Source organism: Otolemur garnettii, unplaced genomic scaffold (genome assembly GCF_000181295.1).
Source record: "Otolemur garnettii isolate 467f Iridium unplaced genomic scaffold, OtoGar3 scaffold00216, whole genome shotgun sequence".
NCBI lineage: Eukaryota > Metazoa > Chordata > Mammalia > Primates > Galagidae > Otolemur > Otolemur garnettii.
In genome coordinates, this window is record NW_003852611.1 from 1,909,701 (window position 1) to 1,918,994 (window position 9,294).

Sequence of the window (9,294 nt, forward strand, 5' to 3'; positions counted from 1 at the left end):
GGTTTGCTGTAGATGGCCTCTATCAGTTTAAGAAATGTCCCTTCTATACCAATTTTCTTAAGTGTTCTGATCATAAAGGGATGCTGGATGTTATTACAAATTTCTAAAGTGGTTACTACGGGCAGAGAAAAGAAGCCATGTCGCTCTAAAATGTATTGGGCAACCAAGAGTAGATGTGGGGTGAGAAGGTGGTATTAGAATTTCCAGTGAGGATATACATAGCCCAGCCCCAGTCCTAGTGGCCTTTGGTATGTATGTGTGTGTGTGTTCAATGTATTTTTCACTCAGGTACCTATCACTGAGATAATTATATTCCTTGGTTCATAGTATATCATCATAACTAGACACCAGATTTACTTATTTATTTATTTTTAGCCCAATTTCCATCCTCTATCCCCATCACCAAGAATTCTAGTGTGTTACTATGCATCTTTTTTTAAATTGTGTTTTTGCAGTATGTGTACCGTTGCATACATATATTTTTTTCCTATTTTTATTGTGATGTATACAGATCTTACGCCATTAGTTCTTGGTACTGAAGTATGAGATTCTCAGCATAACCTCAACTAGAGTCCAGAAAAAGAAGAGATTAGGGTAGACTAGACAAGTCCAAAGAGTTTTCACGGAGGATTTAGAACTCTGATAACCAAAGGATACACAGTCAGGAGAAAGACAACAGATAAGAAGTAATGAGAAGTTCAGGATAAGGGACCTCTCGGTGTGACTTTTTCCTATTTACTAATCTTCAATCACTTGATCATTAAATATTTATTCACTACATACTGCGTTCCAGACACTGTGAATATAATGAAGGGGAACGCAGACATAATCCCTGTCCTTTTGTACCATAAGGTCGACTGAGCAGCACAAATACTCATTAGTCAAATAAGTATAGAATGACAAGCTGTGGTAAATATTAATATTATGCAAGAGAAGTATAGAAGAGAGGGCACAGAACAGGAACATCTGAACAGTCATCAGGCTTCCCTGAAGAAAGGACACCAGAGCTTCCATCTATGGAATAGGAGTTACTTAAGCAATTAACTCTATAACTTGGTTAAATAAATTGATTAAGGAGGAAGGGAAGAAAGAAGCATTTCAGATAGGGGTATGAGCATATGCAAAGGCCCTGAGCCCAGACAGGAGGAAACATAGCAAAGTCTGATATATAAAGGGAAGCCAGTGTGGCTAGACAAAAGAATGAGAGGTACACTGATGTGAGATGAAAGCTTTCAGTGAGGCCTTCCCTGACCACTCCACTTAAAATCACAACCTTATACTGATACCTTCTTTTGCCCTCCAGATTTTCCACTCTTCTTTATCCTGTTCTCTGTTCTCCTCTCCAGTACCAATCAGTTGGGCTATGTAAATAGGATCCCTAGCCCCTCTGGCTTCCTGTTACGTTTCATCAGCAAGAAAGACCAGGGAGGCTTGGCTCCTGTAGCTCAGTGGTTAGGGCATTGGCCACATACACCGGGGCTGGCAGGTTCGAACCCAGCCCAGGCCTGCTAAACAACAATGACACTGCAACAACAACAACAAAAGAAATAGCTGGGCGTTGTTGCAGGTGCCTGTAGTCCCAGCTACTTGGGAGGCTGAGGCAAGAGAATTGCTTAAGCCCAAGAGTTTGAAGTTTCTATGCGCTATGACTCCACAGCACTCTATCAAGGACCACATAGTGAGACTCTGTCTCAAAAAAAAAAAAAAAAAAAGACCAGGGAGAGATCTGAGGGAGGGAAGAAAGAGAGTATTTATTCATCCAACTCTCTCCCTGCAGGGTCATGTAGGGCTGGCTGAGTCCTTTGGTCTAAGGCCACATTGTTAGAAGGCTTCTCCATATAATCCTCAAACTCTCCCTCTTCTTGACCCTCTATGTCCTAGAGAAGGTAACTGAATCCTGCTGTATAGTATCCTTTATGGTTTACCTGTATCCTGCCTACAGCTTGTAAATAGTCCCTTTAGAAAATATTCCCCAAATTATCCTATATGAGTGTTTCATCTCTTCCCTGTCAAAACCTTGATTGATTCTAATTGCCTCCCCTATTCCTCTTTCCTTCCATATTTTTCTCTATAGCACTTACTCTATCTGACCTACAGCCTACTATATATTTTACCTTTGTGTCCTGTTCATTGCCAACAAGATTATCAAATCCATCAGGGCAGCGATTTTTAGTTGTTTCGTTCACCTTGCACATGCTTAGCACTTAACCATTTATTTAATTAAATTAATTAATTTATTTAGAGACAGAGTCTCACTTTGTCACCCTGGATAGAATGCTGTGGCATCATAGCTCACAACAATCTCAAACCCTTGGGCTCAAGTGATTATCTTGCCTCAGCCTCCTGAGTAGTGGGGACTATAGGCGCCCACCACAATGCCCAGATATTTTTAGAGATGGAATCTCGCTCTGCCTCAGACTGATCTCGAACCTGTGAGTTCAGGCAATCCACTGGCCTCAGCCTCCCAGAGTGCTAGGATTACAGGTGTGAACCACCTCACCCAGCCTCACTGAACTATTCATTGAATGATTGAAGAATGCATGAATATAAAGGTAGGCAGGGGGCCAAATAAGGCAAGATCTAGCTGGCAGTAGTTGGGCGTTTGTATTTTATTTATGTGTAATGGGAAGACATTCAAGAAGAATTTTACGTAAGTGAGTAATAGAATCTGACTTAATTTTTTTTTTTTTTTTGAGACGAGAGTCTTACTCTGTCATAAGTCTAATGACTCAAAATCTTGGGCTCAAGGGATCCTCTTTATTCAGCCTCCTGAGTAGCTGGGACTGCAGATGCCTACCACAACACCTGGCTTGACTTAAGTTTTAAGATCACTGTAAGTGGAGACTTTGTGGGGACAAGAATGGAATTGGAGAGACCAGATAAGTGGCCTTTGCAATAGCGCAAGTGACAGACTTGAATAAGGTGGTGGTGGTGGTGGTGGTGGTGGTAGTGGCAGAAAAGGAGAGAAGTGATACATGGAGGGGGAATATTCCTGGAGGAGTCTCAAATTATAGATCATAAATGGAACTTGTTCATTAATCAGAATTGGATTGGTGGATGTTCTGAGGATGTTCTCAGTACCCCCAAGCAATGATCTCAGCAGGATTAGCCCAGCTTTGTAATGTTCTGGAGATATTTGTTGACTTCTAGGAATTCGCAACATGTGGATAAAACTTTGGGAAAAAATGCCCATTAGGAAGCCTACTAATGCATGGAATTTTCCTCAGGGCATAATACCCTACATTGCTTATACTCAAAACTGGGCTATCAATGCATCATAAGAGCTTCTGAATAATGTAGTTTTTAAATAACAACTCGAACATTGGAAAGTAAAACAATATAGTATAGAAATCATTAATTCAATTGGTAATCTACTGTCTATGCTGTGTAGTCAAAAGATTACTTTTTTTTCCTGTCTAGAAAATGCTCTGTGATTCCATTAGCAGATTGCTTCAAAAAAGTGATTTACATGTAGACAAATTACACCTTGGTAGCAAGCAACTGTATACTAATGTTCCTGAAATGTAATTAGAGGTTAAAAAATGACATGAATCTTTCTCTTGTCAGGGTAGATATTTAGAATATTTTACCTAGGACCTTCTTCAATACATTATCCATAGGAGAAAAATGATATTGAACCTCATCCATTGTGCTAGGCAGGTTGAAAGGGCTTTTAGGAGATATCAAGGACCTTAAGTCCCTCTTCTTTATGGGTTAAATTATTTTAATAGTATCTATAAAATCTTAATCTTTCAGCATTTTATTTATTTATTTATTCATTATTATTATTATTTTTAGACAGAGCCTCACTCTGTTGACCTGTTGTCATAGCTCACAGCAACCTCAGACTCTTGGGCTCAAGCAATCCTCTTGCCTCAACCTCCCAAGTAGCTGGGACTATAGGCACCTGCAAGTGCCCTCCTAGTTTTAGAGAAGGGGTCTCACTTTTGCTCAGGCTGGTTTTGAACTCCTGAGCTCAAGCAATCCACCAGGCTCAGCCTCCCAGTGTGCTAGGATTACAGGCATGAGCCACCACACCCAGCTCTGTTTCAGCATTTTTAAATAGGAATGTTACACCATTAGAGAGTAAAGACCCATTATTCTCTGGGTCTTTAAGAGCTGTTGGAAAACATCACAGCATAGGCTTACTGATAAATGTTAAGTGTTCATAAGATTCCTACAAACGATGTCAAACCCCAGCAAAGACTAAATCAAGTTGAGACCTATGTACCAGTGGAGGTATTTCTTACACTTTGTGTTCTGTGGAATCTGTGGAATACAATGTTACTTTGGGGAGTTATTGCTAAAATACCAACCTTATAATAGGAGGGTTAGGATGAGCCCAAAAGAGATAGAAGTTAGTAATCTCACATGGAACAGTCAGATAATATCGGTAAAGGCAAAATGTTTCCCAAGCACCTGTTTGTAAATCATGCTGAAAATTTCATTTGATTAAGATGAAATGAGAAGAATGTGGACCATGAGTGCTTTTCATAATCCTAAACATATTCAGGTTTTTGTGAAATTATATTCTATTTCTTTCTTTTGTAGTATTGATTCTTTTGTAAAATGGTAACGCAAGCCAATGGTATGTGAGTTCTGGTTTTTCTTTCTCTCTTTTTTTTGTTTGTTTTGAGACAGTCTCACTTTGTTGTCCTCAGTAGAGTGCTGCGGTGTCATAGCTCACAGCAACCTGAAACTGTTGGGCTCAGGTGGTTCTCTGAGCTACCACGCTCAGCTGAGTTTTGAGTTTTTAATGTCCTTACTTGGCTAGATAAAATTATGTCAGCCCTATGTCAGTACAATTATTTGGTGGGGTGGAGTGGATTATATTAATTTGTGAAATCTGAATTAGGTGACTACTGCCTTAAGGGATTTTTAAGATCCAGAACTTTGAATGATCTAGGTCCAGGATAAATATCACAGTCTTTCTCCTTTGAGTTCTCATAGCTTGCCACTTGGACAAGTATTATGGCACTAAAGACCTCTGCCCTTCTTATTTCCTCCATTTAACACAAAATGAAAGACAGAATGAGCTCACCTCTTACCTCTTCCAGATTGGCTCTGCAGTTGATCTTAGCTGAGTGTTGGCCCTGGAAAGCAACTCAAAGCTCCCTACCACAAAAGTGACATTTTGCATTTATTCAGTGTGAATGACAGCTGGCAGTCTTTGAACCCAACCAAACTACATGAGAAAGCAATTCCTTCCACTATTGGGCAACCTAGGTGGTTAGGAAGTGTTTCTTTACATTGTACTCAAATTTTCCATCCTGTAATTTGCATCTATTGGTCTTAGCTCTGTACACTGGGGCAACATAAGTTAAAGCTAATTCTTCCCATACATCAGAGGACAACTGACACGTCTACCTCTGTCAAAGTATATTTTTTTCCTTCAACTGCCATCATCGCTTCTCAGGACTCAATTTTTAAGCCTCTCTGAATTCTGAAATTAGTCTTTTTTAAGAAAGATTTCTCAGGCCGGGCATGAGAGGCTGAGGCAGGTAGATGGCTTGAGTTTAGGAGTTTGGGACCAGTCTGAGGCAAGAGTGAGACCCCATCTCTAAAAATAACGGGATACTGTGATGGGCACCTGTAGTCCCAGCTACTTGGGAAGCTGAAGCAAGAGGATCACTTAGAGCAGAATGTGAACATTTTAAAATAATAACTAAGAAAATGATGTGAAGGCTATGTTAACCAGTTTGATGGAAGTGTTTCGGATTGTGTGTGAAAACCCCACACTGTACCCCAGAAGTGCATAGTTACCATTCAATAAAAAATAAAAATAAAAATAAAAGAGTTTGAGGTTGATATGAGCTATGATGCCACAGTACTCTACCCAGGTGGTAAAGTGATACTCTGTCTCACAAAAACAAAATTTAGAAATGAGAAACATCCAAAAGCATAATAGTATAATACATTTGCTAACATTGTTATGACACTATGGACCAAGTATATGCTTAACACTTTGTAATATTCTAACTTGTCTGTTCCTTACAATCCTGTGAGGAGGGTGCTATTATTATTATTTCCACTTTGCAGATAAGCAAAGTAGACATGAATAGGCTAAGTAAATTGCCCCGATCACATCATTAACACATGGCAGATCTAGCACCAAAGTCTGACAGTCTGACTCCAGACCTTGCGCTATTAACCACTGAGCTAAAATGTAGAATACAAGGATATAAAACAGATCATTAAAGTTAGACTTCTACTTAAATGCCAAGAAATACAAATAAAAGTAGAACAATATTCATGGATATTGGGGACTGTGAGTGAGGGGAGAGTTGTAGGTGTGTTTGGAGGAGGGACTGATCAGAGAGGTCTTCTTAGAATAAATGAGTCTTGTGCTAGTCCTTAAATGAAAAGGAACACAGCTGATTGTCAGACTTGCTATTTCTAACCTCAGCCACTTTATTTATTTTTTTAAAACTTAGCCATTTTAATACAGAAAAGACCTTAATAGGATTTAAAACAATTCTCCCGTGTTAAGGTTGTCTGGTCCTTGGCCTCATGTATAAATCCAAAGCAATGCTGGCACATGTATTCTGCACAGAAACATAATTAAAAGGAAGTAAGGGCTGATTTACAAGACTTTCTGAAATGGGCCATAAACTATAGAAATTGGCCATAACAGCTGGTGATGTAGTAAATCATCTAGGACTGAAGAGTGAGTTAATTATTCCGAAGAAATCACTGATAGAGAAATCAATGTGTCTTGGATAAGACCCTGGGGTAAGAATGGTGGGGAAAGTGTGGGGGTGCCAGGAGGGCATAAAGTCAATTCCTTACAATAGCAAATGCATTGGACATTAATCACCACCAAGTATAATTTAAGAGTAGCAATGAAAATCACTAGGTCATTATTTTCCTTTCGTAGAGTATGTATTCACTTAAAGTTGATGGAGCTTATCTGATTTTATTATCATTTTGATGCCCTTGATCCCAATTTTTATTTTTGAATCCCTAAGTGGCATTACTCTTTCTGTCTTCTGTTTGCCAATTTCTACATTGCACTTTGGAATTTTTGAAAGAAAATAAAATGAGAATAACTGTTATCTTGAAAATACAGTTCCATTTGCTTTCAGAATCATCATTCTTATGTAAGTAGTTTGTATAAATAATCAAACAATTGCTTTTCATCAAACCCATGGTTTTGATCTTGAAGCTTTTCACTTCTTTTTAGTCAGCTTAGGCTAAAATTAACTATGAAAACTAAAATCACAATCACTTTATGAAACTATTCATGGTATGTTCTTTCACCTATTATTAGCACATGAAAAAGTAACTGATTCAGCAAAGAGTTTCTTTTTAAAAATCAACCATTAGGTTTTTAGTCTCTTTGGGGCTAATTTTTGCACTGAATATGTTTAAGAGAGGTGAACATTCAGCACCTAGTACAGCTTTGCTACGTTTCTACAAGAACAAACATTTCAATAAAAGTGAAAATTTTCAATTTTCGGGAGGAGTTTCAAATAGCCACATTGCTTATACCCTTTAGCAGAACATCTTGGCTGAAGTTTTTACTGTTATCTGAGTTTTTCTCTGTTCATCCTTTTCACCGAGCACCTACAATCTGTGGTAAGTTGGGTAAGTTGTATCGTTCCTCACGATTTCATGGACAAATCTTGCAGCCCAGATCTTAGAAGGCAGAAACTCTGTTTCTATCTTACATTGCTAGAGTCTAGCATAAAGTCGATCTCAGTGGCTGCTGATGCAGAGAATGTGAGTCTAGCCATGTGTCCTTCAAGGCTCTCAGGGGTCAACAAATGAGAACAAAGTTGCCCAAGTGAAACTTCACATTTACACAGATTTATACACAAGATTGTATACTTAGGCATTTTATTTAGCTATGTCCTACAGATAATAGCCCTGAATCAGAGACACTCAACCAGATTTATAAAGTCCAAGAAGATTCTCATTGTGCAAGCTTCAGGATGATACCGTCAAAAATCCAAGGAACAGGGTGGTGTGATCTCTCTGCGATTCTGCCACTGCCAGCAGAGTGCACCGGACTGGCCAGGAGAGTGGCCACAGCAGGCACCAAGGATGGGCTGGGCTAGCAGTCAGAGCTTGACGAGGACAAGGTGGCACATTGCCAGTGCTGAGGCATGCAGCTTCCAGGAGTGGTGCTGTGTAGTCCTGTGCTTCAACCTCACTGCCCACAAATGGGTCCACCTCCTGCTGCTACCCGGCTGGGAGCTTACGCCCCTTGTCATACTGGGCGTTTTTGTAGGGGCTCCCATTTCCAACTTCTTGTCTGGCCTGGTGCACTGGGTACCAATGCATGGGGCTCCATGGAGTTGCCTATAAGGGGGAAGGCTTCGACCATTCCAGGAGCACCACATCGACCCCACAGCTATTAGGTGGCACGACTTCATGGAGACCAATGGGGACAACTGTCTGGTGACACTGCTGTCACTACTATACATGGCTTACAAGTTTTGCACCCAGAGCCATGAAACCCTGGAGCAATGTATCCCTGGGAGTGCTTTGTCTTCTGCCTGATCATCTTTGGCACCTTTACCAACCAGATCCATAAGCCACTGCACACATACTTCTGGCTGCCATGCTGGGTCACCCTCCTGCAGAACTGGCATGTCATCCTGCCTCCTAAACGCCACTGCATCTACCATGTGTCCTCCCATAAGACTTACTTCTGTATCACCACAGTCGGGGTCAACTACCCTCTGCAGAAGCTCGGCTTCTGGACATGCCTGGAGGACATCATCCAGGGCCTCATGGGAGAGAAGCCACAGGCAGATGACATAAAATTGGCCCAGAAGATCAAGTAACTTCCTCCAGCTCACCACCTGGTTGCCAGCCTTCCCTAGCTCCCAAACTGAAGCCATCTGCAAAATTCCAGCCTCTTTGAATTGGCCTGTCCAGGTGGAGAGGACACCTCCTGGGCTGGGCCCAGGCAACCCCAGCCCACCCCTCCTGACACAGAATACTTGAGCCACAAAACTTTTTTCCGTTTTCTTTCCTTGCCCCCTCCCCAGCCACCTGAGCTGCTATGGCTGGCATTGGGGCCACTGAGTTGCCTCTGTCTGTTTCACCCTATCTGTCCCCAGTGGTCTAGGAAGCCCCCAGGCACACTAAGTGTCCCTGGAGCATTTTCCAGCCATGGCCCTGCAAACTGATCCTGGAGGCCTGGGTGTGTAGATGGCTCTGGCCACCACCTCCAACCCAGCCTATCCACCCAAGGATGGCAAAGCCCCAGGATCTGGGAGGCCAGAATCTCCTGCCCAGTTCTGGAACACACTTTTCTGCTAACCCCCTCCCCATCTGCCCATG

The 9,294-nt window shown here is 41.2% G+C and overlaps 1 pseudogene; it reads left to right on the forward strand.

Annotated features, from left to right (window-relative positions):
* The first annotated feature begins 8,046 nt into the window (after positions 1-8,046).
* On the forward strand, positions 8,047-8,792 carry LOC100964212 (annotated as a pseudogene).
* The last annotated feature ends 502 nt before the right edge of the window (positions 8,793-9,294 follow it).